The following is a 13803-nucleotide window of genomic DNA, read 5'->3' as shown; positions in this document are numbered from 1 at the left end:
GATGTTTCCCAGTCAGTTGGCCAGTTGGCTATCCTCCAAATTTCTTGGCACAACTTAGTGAGCACATCGAGGGCAATGTCTGTTTGCTGAAATATGTCAATTGGCATGCCATCAACTCCTGGAGCCTTGTTTTTTTGCCAATTCCTTCAGAGCAATTTGAACTTCCTTCTTCATCATCATAGGCTCTTGTTCATATGTTATTTCATTAAATTCTTCTGTATCAGCCAATTCCTTCTGATACAGTGACTCTTACTTGGAAATTTTGAGAGTATAATACCACAATTGAAAAATTGATAAATTCACTGTGTATGCCTGCTCATAAACATATCGGACATGGATCAAGTAGGGGTGAACCTGGACAAAAAATTGATCATATCCGTCACACAGAAAGATGCATAAACTATGTAATAAAAATGTTAAAGGATGTTTAATAGCCTTATTGTTGCTGTTGATTGCCATCTAGTCGAGCACAACTCATAGGGACCCTATGAACAAAAGGCCTGAAAGCTGTTCTATAACTATCGCAATTTATGAAAGTTCATAGAGTTTCCAGAAGCAGGTTGTTTAGGAAGTGGATGCCACTCCTGTTTAATAGCATTAGTCATAATATAAATGCAAATTAAAAACATCTAGAAAAGCTGCTCCACTCTTCCAGCAATGATGAAGATTAAATTACAACGCAATGTGGTAGCATGAATATGGCGTTCCAATACTGCTGATAGTAATGCACAATGCTAGAGTTACTTTGAAACCAGTTCGGCAATTTATAAAAATGTTTAAATGCACTTATTATAACCTGGTTTCTGTAGAAAGACATAATGCATGGTAAAGCTGATGGCCACTGAAAAAGAGAGGTGGACCCTCAATATGATGGACTGACACAGTTGTTACAATGATGAACTTAAACACAGTAAAGATGGTTAGGATGGTGTAGAGTCAGGCAGGGATTTCTTCTACTATTCCCAGGGTTCATAAGAACCTTAGTCTTATTGATAGTGCTTAACAACAATAGTGTTTCATAATACAAAGCCCTCAACCTCTCCAGATTGTAGGATGCCTTCCTACACAACATTTCCATCTCTGTATATATTCTAGGTATAACAATCTACTTCCTGGGGCTACTTACTGTTCCTGTCGCAGCATGGTTGGGTAAGTCATTCCATCTCTTTGCTAACCAATTAACTCTGAAAAGTTTTCCTCAAAGCTGACTGAGATGATCAATCTACTGTGAGCTCCATGCTTGCTCCTATGGTAGCATAAATAACACCTAATTGAAATTCCTCAATTAAGTTAAAAGAACCTCATGGCAAAGAATGCATCTTACTGTTCTATATGCTTAGTACTGAATGTATAGTATAAACTTACATAACAGTTTTGTTGTTATTATGCACTGTCGAGTTACCTGCAACTCATAGTGACCCTATGGACAACAGCCCTAAACCGTGCTCTATCCTGTGTCAATTTTATTGTCTCTGACACATCTTCCCCCATTAACCCAGTCACTGAATCAATCTATCTCATTGAGGGTCTTCCTCTCTGTGCTGTCCCTCCACCCTCTCATGCATGACCTAGCTCTCCAAGGACAGACCCCTCCTTGTACCATGTCCAAAGTATCTCAGACGAAGCTTCAGAATCCTTGTCTCCATGGCGCAGCCTGGCTTCACCCTCTCCAGGATGAACTTGTTTGTTCTCCTAGCAGTCTATGGTATATTTAATACTGTTCTCCAGCACCACAGCTCAAAGGCATCAATTCTTCTATCATCCCTAGTCATAGTGCATGTACAATTAATTAAGGGAAAATAATTTAAAAAGTACATTGTCTTATACATCAGTTATAGGGTCACTATGGGTCACATGCGACTTGGCTGCACATAAGAACAGCATATTATATTGATTATTTTTTACTTAAGCCTCTTGTTTAGAGTCAACAAGACCTCATGAAGGTTCTTTGTATTTAAAAGTCGGTTGTTATTATATTTTGGAGGAACATTCTTTTACGTGGTACAGCACTTTTCTGTCAATTTGCTGTACTCAGGTAACCTGGAGTTGCTGTGATGCTGAACCTTGTGCCATTGGGGTGTTAAATGCCATTAACAGTTACCCATGGCGGACAGTGTTTGGTGGAGCTCCAAAGTTAAGCCAGGTTTGGAAGCAGACATAGCATGCACTTCCTAAATAGGTCTCTGGAGTCTCTATGAACTTTGAGAAATGATGATAGTTATGGAAAGGCTCCAGGTTTTTTATTTATAGGTCGCTGTTGATTTGTGCTGGACTCGACAGCAGTCAACAACAACAGTATACATCAGTCAAATCTATTCAAACCTCAAGTTTAAATACTGAGAGATGCTATGGATAAAATCTTGAATGATCCAAGAAGCATCAAAAGTAGGTGGAGGGAATATATAGAGTGACTATACCCAAAACAGTTGATCAACATTGAACTATTTCAGGACGTAGCATATGATAAAGAGCCAATGGTGATGAAGCAGTAGGTTCAAGCTGCACTCATCAGACATTTCTCCAACTCTAGCTCTTTTATTCTCCAACTCCATCTCTTCCCACAATCCTTTATAATACTTTGCTTTGTCTTATTGAGCTATCATGTTTTACTTTGATGGTCTCTTCTCTTTGGCTTCTTGACCCTCTAATGTAATTTTCAGAGTCTTTTCTGACATCCACTTCAATCTTTTCTTTCTCCTTTGTCTTTGTAATGACTTTTTGCTCATTTCTCGATGGTTATCTTTAATATCATCCTACAACTCATCTGGCCTTCAATACTTAGTGTTCAATGTTTCAAACCTCTTCTTGATATGACTTTTAAATTCAAATGGGATAGACTCAAGGTCCTATTTTGGCTCTTGTGTTTGTACTTTAATTTTCTTCAACTTCAATTTGAACTTGCACATGAGTAAATGATGATCTGTTCCCTTCTTCTCTCATATAGCACCGTGACATATGAAAACCTCATAGAATGCTCATCTACTTAGGAATTAGCAAAACAAAACATAAATTCTTGAATTTTAAAACTACTAATTTTGGGAAACAATCTTGGATGCTATAAATTAGCACTTAATTTGTTTACTTAAACTTAAAACTCAACTCATTGGCATTGAGTAGGGATCAAGTTAGCTGACCTTCCATTGAGTTTCTAAAGCTATAAAAAGGACAAGAGGAAACTGGTCATTTTTTCCCACAGGGTTTCTTGTGGATTGGAACCAATGGTAGATTCAAACCATCAGAGAAGCTGTCTTAGCAGCACAACTTGTTACAGTTTATGCCACCAGAGCTCGGCTGATGGCACAGTGTATAATCTATTGGGCTGCTAACTACAAAGTAGGCCATTTGAATTCATAAACTGGTGGGGAGAATGAAAGACTATTCACCTTATAGGGGAGCTCACGTGTCTAGTAATGCGTAGAGACGTGCACTGACATCCCAAAGGCAGATAGTTTCCACCTATTTACCAGTGGGTCTGAGGGAGAAAGGTGGCCAATCTTCCATGCAATTTACAGCCTCTGAAAATCTGCAGGAGAGTCAGCTACAGATTGGTTCTGTTTCAATGGCACTGAGTGATTGAGTGAATCATTTTACAGAGCCTTGGAGGAGGGAGTGTAGTTAGAGTTTGATTGGTAGTTGCTAAGTGAGTGGTTCAAATCTACCAATATCTCCATGGAATAAGATATGGCTGTCCGCCATAAAGATTTACAGCCTTGGAAACCCTATGATACAGTTCTATTTTGTCCTATGGGACCACTAGGAATTATAATCTACATGGTGGCAATGGGTCTGGGGTTTTGTTGTTTTTGTTTCATTATCTCATTATTCCTTGAGTACACTATGTTCTCCTTTGTGCATTTGCTCTCATTGTTTTACATGACTCATTTTCTTCCATGACTGTCCCTCTACCTATTCAATTTCTATCCATACTTTGAATAAACTGAAGACTTTTCTATGCCTCTTAAATATGTAGAAACATTTTCATGTTATATATGTAGTGTACATGTAGCCAACTTCTTCTTTATGTTCATAAAGCAAGACTGACACTTTTGAACAAATTATAGATGCTTAAATGTTTCAGAATTGAAAGTTTGATGGTTTTAATAAAGAACTTCAATGATAAAAGGTTGTCTTATTTCCTTTAATAAAGTTATATTACAATAAAATAAATTCATGCAATATATAAAAGAAAAATATAGATTGATGAATGTTCCTATAGAATGAGTTAATATTTTAGGGCTGTGGACTAAATAGTCTCTGTTGAAACAACTCAGCACAGCCCTGATTGCACAAAAATGACCATAGACAAAATGTAAGCAAATGAGTGCCACCGTTTTCTAATAAAATTTTAATTATAGTGATATGTGTTGAGACAACATGTTACAGTATACCAACTCCATGAGTTTTCTATTATGAAATAAAAAAAAGCTCAGAATTTAATGTAATATCTAGAAGTATAGTTTGAAAAAACTAAAAATATTGAAGATACAATTGATAGAAAAATATTATCTCAGGGAGGGGAGGAAGCTCAAATGGTTACACACTTTAATACTAACTAAAAAGCTAGATGTGCAAGGAGCTGGAGTCAGAAAAATAAAAAAGGATGAACTTACTTGGCATTTCTTAAGCTGAAAGAACTGAGGAACAAAATCAAGCCTTGAGGTGCAATACTTAAGGATGATCTGGGTAGACTAGTAAATGATGCAGGGAGTATCAAAAGAGGATGGACTCAGTCATTGTACCAAAAAGAATTTGCTGACACAAGAGAATTTCATCAAATAATATATGATCAAGAGGCGATGGTGATAGAAAGGATGTTTAAACTGCTCTTGAGGAATTGGCAAAAATTAAGGCCCCAGGAATTAATGGAATGCCAATTGACATATTTAAAACAACATATGCAGCCTTAGACACAGTCACTATGTTGTGCCAAGAAATCTGGAGAAAAACTACCTGGCCAATTGACTGGAAGACATTCATATTTATTCCCATTTAAAAAAAAAATCCATCCAACTGAGTAGAAATTATTGAACAATCTCACTAATATCACATGCAATCAAAATCTTGATGAAGATTATCCAAAAATGACTAGAACAGTATATTGACAGAGAACAACCAGAAATACAAGCCAGGGTTAGACGAGGCATCAAAAGGACATCAAAGTCACTGTCAGATGTATCTTGGTTGAAAGTAGAGAGTACTAGAAGAATGTCTGTACTTCACTAACTGGGCAAAGGCACTTGACTGGATGGATCACAACAAACTGTGGCTAACCTTGAGAAGAATGGGAATACCAGAACATTTAATCGTGCTCATGCAAAATCTACCTTTGGACGAGGAAGCAGTTGTCAGAACTGAACAAGGAAGTACTGCACGGTTCAAAATTAGGAAAGGAGTAGATCCTATCTCCACACCTTTTCAATCTACATATGGAACAGTTCTTTAGAGAGACTGGATTTCCTTTTCTTTTTTTTTACTCATTTCAATGAACATTTACAGAGATTTTGGATTTTCATTCATTCATTGTTGCACTTTTTTCTTTACCCCCCCCTCCCCCAAGTTAGCTGCTCTCTTTGAAAAGCAAAAGATAAACTTCTTCATTGGTACACAATTCCCCCCCGGACCCCTCCCACTTCAAATGCACTCCAGTATCCAACCATAATTCTGGATTCCTTGATAATCACAATATGCTATCATATATCACTTTTAAATTGTTCTCTCCCTCATCTGTTTCAGTTGAGTATACATAATCTATCCAGTTTTTCTCAGTCTTACCCCAACCCTAATGTCAGTCACTTTCTACAACAGTGGCACCATGCAGTATTTGTCCTTTTGTGACTGAGATATTTTACTCAACATAATGTCCTCCAGGGTCACCCATTTTGAATAATATTGCATGAGTTCCTTGCTTTTCAATGCAGCGTAGTATTCCATTGTGTGAATATAACACAACTTCTCTATCCCTTCATTTTTTGATGGGCACTTAGGTTGTTTTCAACTCCTAGCTATTGTGAACAAAGGGAGACTGGATTTTATGAAAAGGAATGTGATAGCAGAATTGGAGGAAGACTCATCAACAACCTGCATTATGAAGATGACACAAATTTCCTGCCTGAAACTTAGGACTAGAAAAATTTGCTGTGGATGGTCAAGGACTGCATTCTTCAATATGGATTGAAGGTCAACATCAAGAAGACAAAAATTCTCACCACTGGGCCAATTGATAGCACCATGATAGATGGAAAAGAGATTGAGATTGTTAACAATTTCCGCTTGCTTAGTTCCACAATCAACACTCTTGGCTCTAGCAGTCAGGAAACCAAAAGAAATAGCATTAGGAAAATCTGCTGACAGGGCCCTCTCCAGAGTGCTAAAAAGCAATAATATCAGTATAAAACTAAGGAACACCTGATCCAGGCCATCTTCTTTCACAATAACTTGCTATGCATCAGAGAGCTGGGCAATGAATAAGGATAACAGAAGAAGAATCTATGTGAGTTTTTATTCTAGAGAAGAGTATTGAACATATGTGTGGACTGCCAAGAGAGCACAGGTCTGTCCTGGAGAGAGAGAGTTAAGAAAAGCTGCTCTTTGGAGGCAAGGATTTTGAAGCTCATCACACATTCTTTTGGAATGTGGCCAGGAGGGACCAGGCTTTAGAGAAGGACACCATGCTTGCAAGGGTGGAGGGACAGTGGAGGAAAGAAAGACTCTGGATGAGATGGATTGACAAACTGACTGGGGAAATAGGGGTAGGTGTGTTGGAGTCAGTGAAATTGGCTCAGGATATGGCAGAGCTGTTGTGCATAGACAGGGTCACAAGGAGTTGCAGATAACTTGACAGTACATAACAACAACAACAAGAGTTATGCATCAGAAAGCACTGGTGGCTTAGTGGTAGAGAGTTGCACTGCCAACCCACAGACAAAAAGTTTGAATCCCCCAGCTGTGCCATTGGAGAAAGATGGGAAAGCTCTTCCCTAATGATTTTGCTGCCTTTGAAAACCCACTTGAGGGTGAGCTATGGGCTACAACAAGAATAACAACAAACTTACGCATCAAGAGACAAATCTGGCAAATTGCTTCCAAAAAGTCACAGCCTAGAAAACTCAAAGGAGCAGTTCTCCTCTGCCTATAGGGTGTTGCTGTGAATTGTAATGGACTCAACCAGTAATTATATGCTGTGAGCAAAACTGTTGAAATACAAGTTAAAATAAAAAGTGGTTGGGAAGCACTCTTAGGGTATTGTCTGTGGCATTAAGATAACAGAAAATAATCATTGAAATTGCTTAATTCAAAACAAAACTCACAGTCATTCAGTTAATTTCAACTCATATTTACTCCTCCTGCTTTGTAGGATTTCCAAGACTACAATATTTATTAAAACAGACTTCCAGATATTTCTCCCATGGAGTAATTGGTGAATTCAAAATGTTGGCCTTTTGGTTAAACTAAAGCCTTTAACTAAAGAGAAACCAAGTTTTCTCCATTGTCACTAAAGATGATTACATATGATCTGTAACATCTGCTTTGCTGAGTCTAGCAACTTCACTAGCTTTGAGGAAAAAAGCTGCCAAGTTGTGAGTTACAATATATAGAGAGCCACATGATAAGAAACTGAGGGCAGCTTCTGGCCAACAACCATAAGACATTATATGCTACCAACAACCATGGGAGCCTGAAGTAGAGTTTTCCCTCTGACAAGACTTTAGGTGAGAACAAAGCTCTGGCCAACTTCTTGACTTCAAACTTTCAGGAGTGTTCAGAAAAAAAATCTTTTAAGAAAGTTGGCAAGAACAAATGTAGAAGAAATGCTCATGATCATCAGCTGTCAGAAAGAAGTAAACCAAACTAACAATGAGAGGTCATCTCACATAAGCAGCAATAGGAAAGCTCAGTACAACACTAAAATAAACAAAAACCCCAACAAATGCTGGAGATAGTTTAGAGAGACTGGAATGCTCATACATTGCTAGTGGGAATGAAAAATGGGGTAACCGCTATGAAAAACAGCAAGCATTTTCTTAGAATATTGGGAATAGAAATATCATTTTATCCAGCAATCTAAAAACACTATTGTTGCTGTGTACCATCCAGTCAGAACCAATCCATTACTGACTCTGCAGTGGGTTTTTCAGAGACAGTAAATTGCACAGGAGGGGACTGTCCATTTTTCCCATGGGTGTTTTCAAACCAAGGTAACTTTGCACTGGCAGTGCATTTCCTTACCACACAACCACTGGAGTTCTTCAGCAATGCCATTACTAGGTTTATATCTCAAAGAAATAGCTCTCATATGAACACCAGATGTACACCTCTGTTCTTTGCAGTAGAATAGAATGGGGAAAATAACCCAAGTGTCTATCAACGGATGAAAGGCTAATGAAACCTTCAGTGTGGTACAGTCATACAATGAAGGGACATGCAATAAAAGCAATAAGAATTCACAAAACACTGCATAACATGGACTCACCTAGAAGACATAATGATAAATGAAGTAAGTCAGTTACACAGGGACAAATATAGTATAAGATCACTATTATAAAAAGCTAAGGAAACATTTATCACAGCTAGAATCACTCACAGGTGGTTATCAAGGATGAGAATAGTGAAAGGGGGGAGTATTAGTAAATACATAAAAGGAACTTATTAAGATGAGTTAAGGAAAGGCAATATCCAGTCAGGGAATGAGTGGTACAACAACACCAAAGAAATACAAAGACACAGTGGTGTGGAAGGCTAAATGGAAATCAGGATTACAACGTGGATGTGGGAAAAGTGTGATTACTTTCTGGGCATTTAAATTAATTTTTCTGAATAAAATGTATCACAATTGAAAAAACCAATACATTAAAGAAAATTATGGAAAAAATGGGTCAGAATCAAACAATATTTTAAAAAGTACATATTATCAATATGTCACAGTATGTAGTGTAAATGCTGCTAATGGAAAAAAGTAGAAATAAACTCAATTTAATTTCAAAATATCAATTTCATAAGTATAGGACAGATTGTTATTATATACCACTGGGTTAGAACCCACTCATAGCTGAACTTCAAGAGGTTTTTCAGAAGCTGTAAATCACATGGGAGGAAGTTGCCCATCTTTTCCCTGCAGAACTGGTGGATTTGAACTGTGAACTTTTGGATGGTGTAAAAAAAGCAAGGGCACGTGAGGATAGCCATATATGACATTCACCAACTCCACAAACAGGAACTGTCCCCATCAACATCAACAACACAAAGCCAATTTTGATGAGGTGAGACATTTTCTCCACACGCTTGCACCTCTAACTACTCATCCCAACACCAATCTCACTGTTTTACTGGGTCCCATTGCAATAGTTCACAGACCACACAGAATCATATAAGAGAAGTCAAAAGGCTAGAATTCAGGTTAGTAGCAAAATATCAGGACAGCTGCTGATATGGGCTTATAGACACCTCAACCTTCAGCCTCTCAAAGGCTTTAGGCCAGAGTTAGTCCTGCCAATTATGGCTCTCCATCCACTCTCCATCATCCAACAAACTTGGACAAAGCGTCTTAGCTCTGGTATCCGAAGGTCAGCTCCATATCATGTTGGGTTTCTGGTCTTCTTCAGCCACGGCTGCTGGTGCTGCTGTAGGTCTAGCTGGAGCAAGAATTTCTGGCCTCAAATGGCAGGCACTGCCTGCCTGCTTCTTTGCTTTTTGTGAGATTGTACAAATTACATTGCTGAATCTGCTTAATTTAATTTAATATTGAGACTAGCCAATCAATCCTTGTGGATAGGCTAACATATCCTTTCACATATGTTGCCTACCCACATAATACAGTCAGTCAATGGCTAGAAAAGTCATTTTTTATAATAAACCCTCATAACCATAGCTTGGTAGCACAATTCTTTACCACTAAGACACCAGAGCTCCCTATGGACTATGATATACAGTAAAAATGTATATTTATATTTATAAAGACATCTGTGAACTAGAAATAAAATTTTTCTACAATGAATCACTTTGATATGACCTTTCTCATCATTGCTTAATGACTCCCACAAAACGATTATGTCAGACTATACAAATGTGTTTAAGACCCACCAAGAAGACTGGACAGATTGTAAATAATATAAGTAAGGTATATAGAATCTATGCAGTGATGGGAACATGCAAGTTAGGGGTACAGATCCTTAAGAACTGTTCAGTTTTGCCATTCCACTAGGTTTAAAGAGAGCTAATTCCACAGCAGAGAGAAGACATCACTACCACTATGAAGAATATATAGGAGTAGAATGTGTCCTTTGGACTCAGGGACTCTGTATAGAGAATCTCCTGGATCTAGGAGGGAGAAAGCAGGGAGCAGGAAGAAAGCAGGGAGAGAGCTATCATACTGAAGACAATACAAGAGGATAAGAAGAAACAGCAGAAGCAAAACTAAGGAAGCCAGAAGGACAGAGAAGGCTGAGTTCTTCCCTGCAGGAGGCCTCCTGGCAGAGTGAGGGGCCTCTAAGGCATTGCTTAGGAGCTAGGCTTGCTGATCAACAGAGATAAGCACCTTCTGACCAACGTTTATTGGCAGAGTGTAACTCACAATGCCTGCAGGCACTAAAATGAAAGAGCTCAGTAACATTAGCCAAAGAAGAACTGAGGGTACGCCAAGGGCTCGAGAGAGGCCCATCTACAGGCATGGCTAAGAAGAGGCTGTCTTCATAAAAAGAAATTGTACCTTGAGTTGTTCACGATCATTAATTATAATTTATTCCCCTAATAAGAATTTAATGAAATAACATGTGAGCAAGAGCTTAGTGATGGAGGAAGAAGTTAAAGCTGCTTTGAGGAAATAGCAAAAAACAAGGCCCCAGAAATAGATGGTATACCAATTGAGGTATTTCAGCTAACAGATGCTGCCCTGGATGTGCTCACCAAGTTGTGCCAAGAAATCTGGAGAACAACCACTTGGCCAACTGACTGGAAGAGATCTATATTTGTTCCATCCCAAAGAAGGGTGACCCAACAGAGTGTGGAAACTACAGAAAAATATCATTGATTTCAAGCAAGATTCTACTGAAGATTATCCAAAAACAACTGGAACAGCACATCAGCAGAGAACTGCCAGAAATCCAGGCTGCGTTTAGAAGGGGTCGTGGTACTAGGGATATTGTAGCTGATGTTAGACAGATCTTAGCTGAAAGCAGGGAATACCAGAAGAATGTCTATCTGTGCTTCATTGACTATGCAAAGGCCTTTGACTGTGTGGATCATGACAAACTGTGGCTAACTCTGAGAAGAATGGGAATCCCAGAACACTTGATCGTTCTAACGTGAAACCTATACTTGGACCAAGCAGTAGTTGTCAGAACAGTGCAAGGAAACACTGTATGGTTCAAAATTGGGAAAGGTGTACACCAGGGATGTGTCCTATCTCCATACCTTTTCAACCTGTATGCAGAACAGATTATCTGAGAGGCTGGGCTCTATGAGGAGAAGTGTGGTGTCAGGATTGGTGGAAGATCTATTAACAATCTGTGTTATGCAGATGACACAACCTTATTTGCTGAAACTGAGGAGGACCTGAAATGCTGGTTGCAGAGGGTTAAGGACTGCAGCCTTCAGTATGGATTGAAGCTCAATGTCAAGAAGACAAAGATTCTCACCACTGGACCAAATGGCAGCATCAGGATGGATGGTGAAGAGATTGAGATTGTTAACAACTTTAGTCTGCTTGACTCCAAGGTCAATACTCTTGGCACCAGTAGCCAGGAAATTTAAAAAAAAGTATTGTAATGGGAAAGTCTGCTGTTAGGGACCTCTCCAGGGTACTGAAGAGCAATGGTGTCTCTCTGGAGACTAAGGTGCATCTGATACAGGTTATGGTCTTTGCAATCACTTGTTATGCATCAGAGAGTTGGACAATGACTAGGGAGGATAGAAGGAGAATTAATTAATGCCTTTGAGCTGTGGTGCTGGAGAAGAGTATTGAATGTATCATGGACTGCCAAGAAAACAAACAGATTCATACTGGAAAGGGTTAAAAACCAGGCTGCTCCTTGGAGGCAAGGATTCTGGGGCTTCATTTGACTTTGCACATGGTGTAAGGAGACAGAGGTCCTTGGAAAGGGACATCATGCTTGCGAGGGTGGAGGGACAGTGCAGGAGGGGAACACCCTCTATGAGGTGGATTGATTCAGTGACTGGGGTAATTGGGATGGGTGTGGCAGTGGCAGTGCGATTGGTACAGGATAGAGCAGGGTTTAGGGCTCTTGTACATAGGGTTGCTATGAGTCGCAAGAGACTCGACGGCACATAACAACAACAACAACAATAATAAATCTCCTAAGTAGGAGAGAGTTCTGTGTGCCCACTGCAATGGGTTATTGGATCAACAGAGAAATGGAAAGTACAATGGGATGGCTGGCTGATAAAAAAAAATTGGAAAGAAGATTGGAGACAGGAGGTTTATCTGACTTCATAAGAATCTCTCTTGAGCAAAAATAGTAATAACATATCCGTTACAGGAATATTGGTTAAATATCAATGTTGTTGTTGTTGTTATGTGCTATTGAGTTGCCTGCAACTCATAGTGACCTTAAGTACAATAGCTCTGAAGCCTGCTCTGTCTTGAGCCAGTCTCACTGACTCTGATACTCCTACCTCCATTGCCTTAGTTACTGTAACAATCCATCTCTTCTGGGGTCTTCTGAGCTGTCCCTCTACCTTTCCAAGCATGATGTCCTTCTCCAAGGATCAGTTCTTCCTGGTCACATGCCAAAGCATGTGAGATGGAGCTTCAAATCCTAGCCTCCAAGGAAAAACTTGGTATCACCCTCTCCAAGGCAGGCCTATTTGTTTTCTTGGTGGTTCATGTTATGTTCAAGACTCTTCTCTAGCACCACAACTCAAAGGCATCAATTCTTCTTCTGTCATCCTTAGTCACTGTCCAGCTATCTGATGCATAGCAAGTAATCACATAGACTATGGATCAGATGCACCTTAGTCTATAGACTGACATCATTGCTTCTCAGTACTCTGGAAAGATCTCTGACAGCAGATTTAGCTAGTGCAATTTGTGTTTTGATTTCCTGACTGCTAGTGCCAAGAGTGTTGATTGTGGAGTCGAGCAAGTTGTAACTGTTTACAACCTCAATTTCTTCTCTATCCATCATGGTGCTGTCAATTGGCCTAGTGGTGAGAATCTATGTCTTCTTGATTCTGAGCTTCAATTCATATTGAAGACTACAGTTTTTGACCTTCTGCAACAAGTGCTTCAGGTTCTCTTCAGTTTTAGCAAGCAAGGTTATATCATCTGCATAATGTAGGTTGTTGATGAATCTTCCTCCAATCCTGATACCATCACATTCCTCCTCATAAAACCCAGCCTCCCAAATGATCTGTTCTGCATATAGATTGAAAAGATATGGTAACAGGACACATCCCTGATGGACTCCCTTCTTTATTTTGATATCAATAGAAGATCTAATAATTTACAGTTTTTTTCAACAACGTTTACTTTTATAATTACAAAGTCTATATCAAAACACTGCTTTTGATATCTACTAAGAATTACAGAGTTCTGTTTCCAGATTTACTTATTCGGCTATTATTTCAACTTAAATAATCTATAGTAAAAAATAAGGAAGATAGGATTATGCATGTATATTTGAATATACTATTTTTCTACTCTAAATACCAATTAAAGTGATTTATCAGTTTGATACTTCTCTTTAAAGATGAAAACAATAATTCTAAAGTATGGTACAAAATAACTTATGAGGGCATGGATTTATCATTCAAATATTTAATTTCAGTGGGTTAAAGAATGGGAACCAC

General features: G+C 38.8%; 1 protein-coding gene across 1 annotated transcript in view; it reads right to left on the bottom strand.

Annotated features, from left to right (window-relative positions):
• ELP4 (elongator acetyltransferase complex subunit 4) overlaps positions 1-13803 on the bottom strand; it is a 278785-nt gene that overhangs the window by 256334 nt on the left and 8648 nt on the right. The window lies entirely within an intron of this gene.

This window comes from Elephantulus edwardii, unplaced genomic scaffold, assembly GCF_000299155.1.
Source record: "Elephantulus edwardii isolate Elephantulus edwardi_28Jun2011 unplaced genomic scaffold, EleEdw1.0 scaffold00029, whole genome shotgun sequence".
In the NCBI taxonomy this organism is placed as follows: domain Eukaryota; kingdom Metazoa; phylum Chordata; class Mammalia; order Macroscelidea; family Macroscelididae; genus Elephantulus; species Elephantulus edwardii.
Note: the sequence above shows the minus strand (reverse complement) of the source record. Positions and strands in the feature narration are given on the sequence as shown.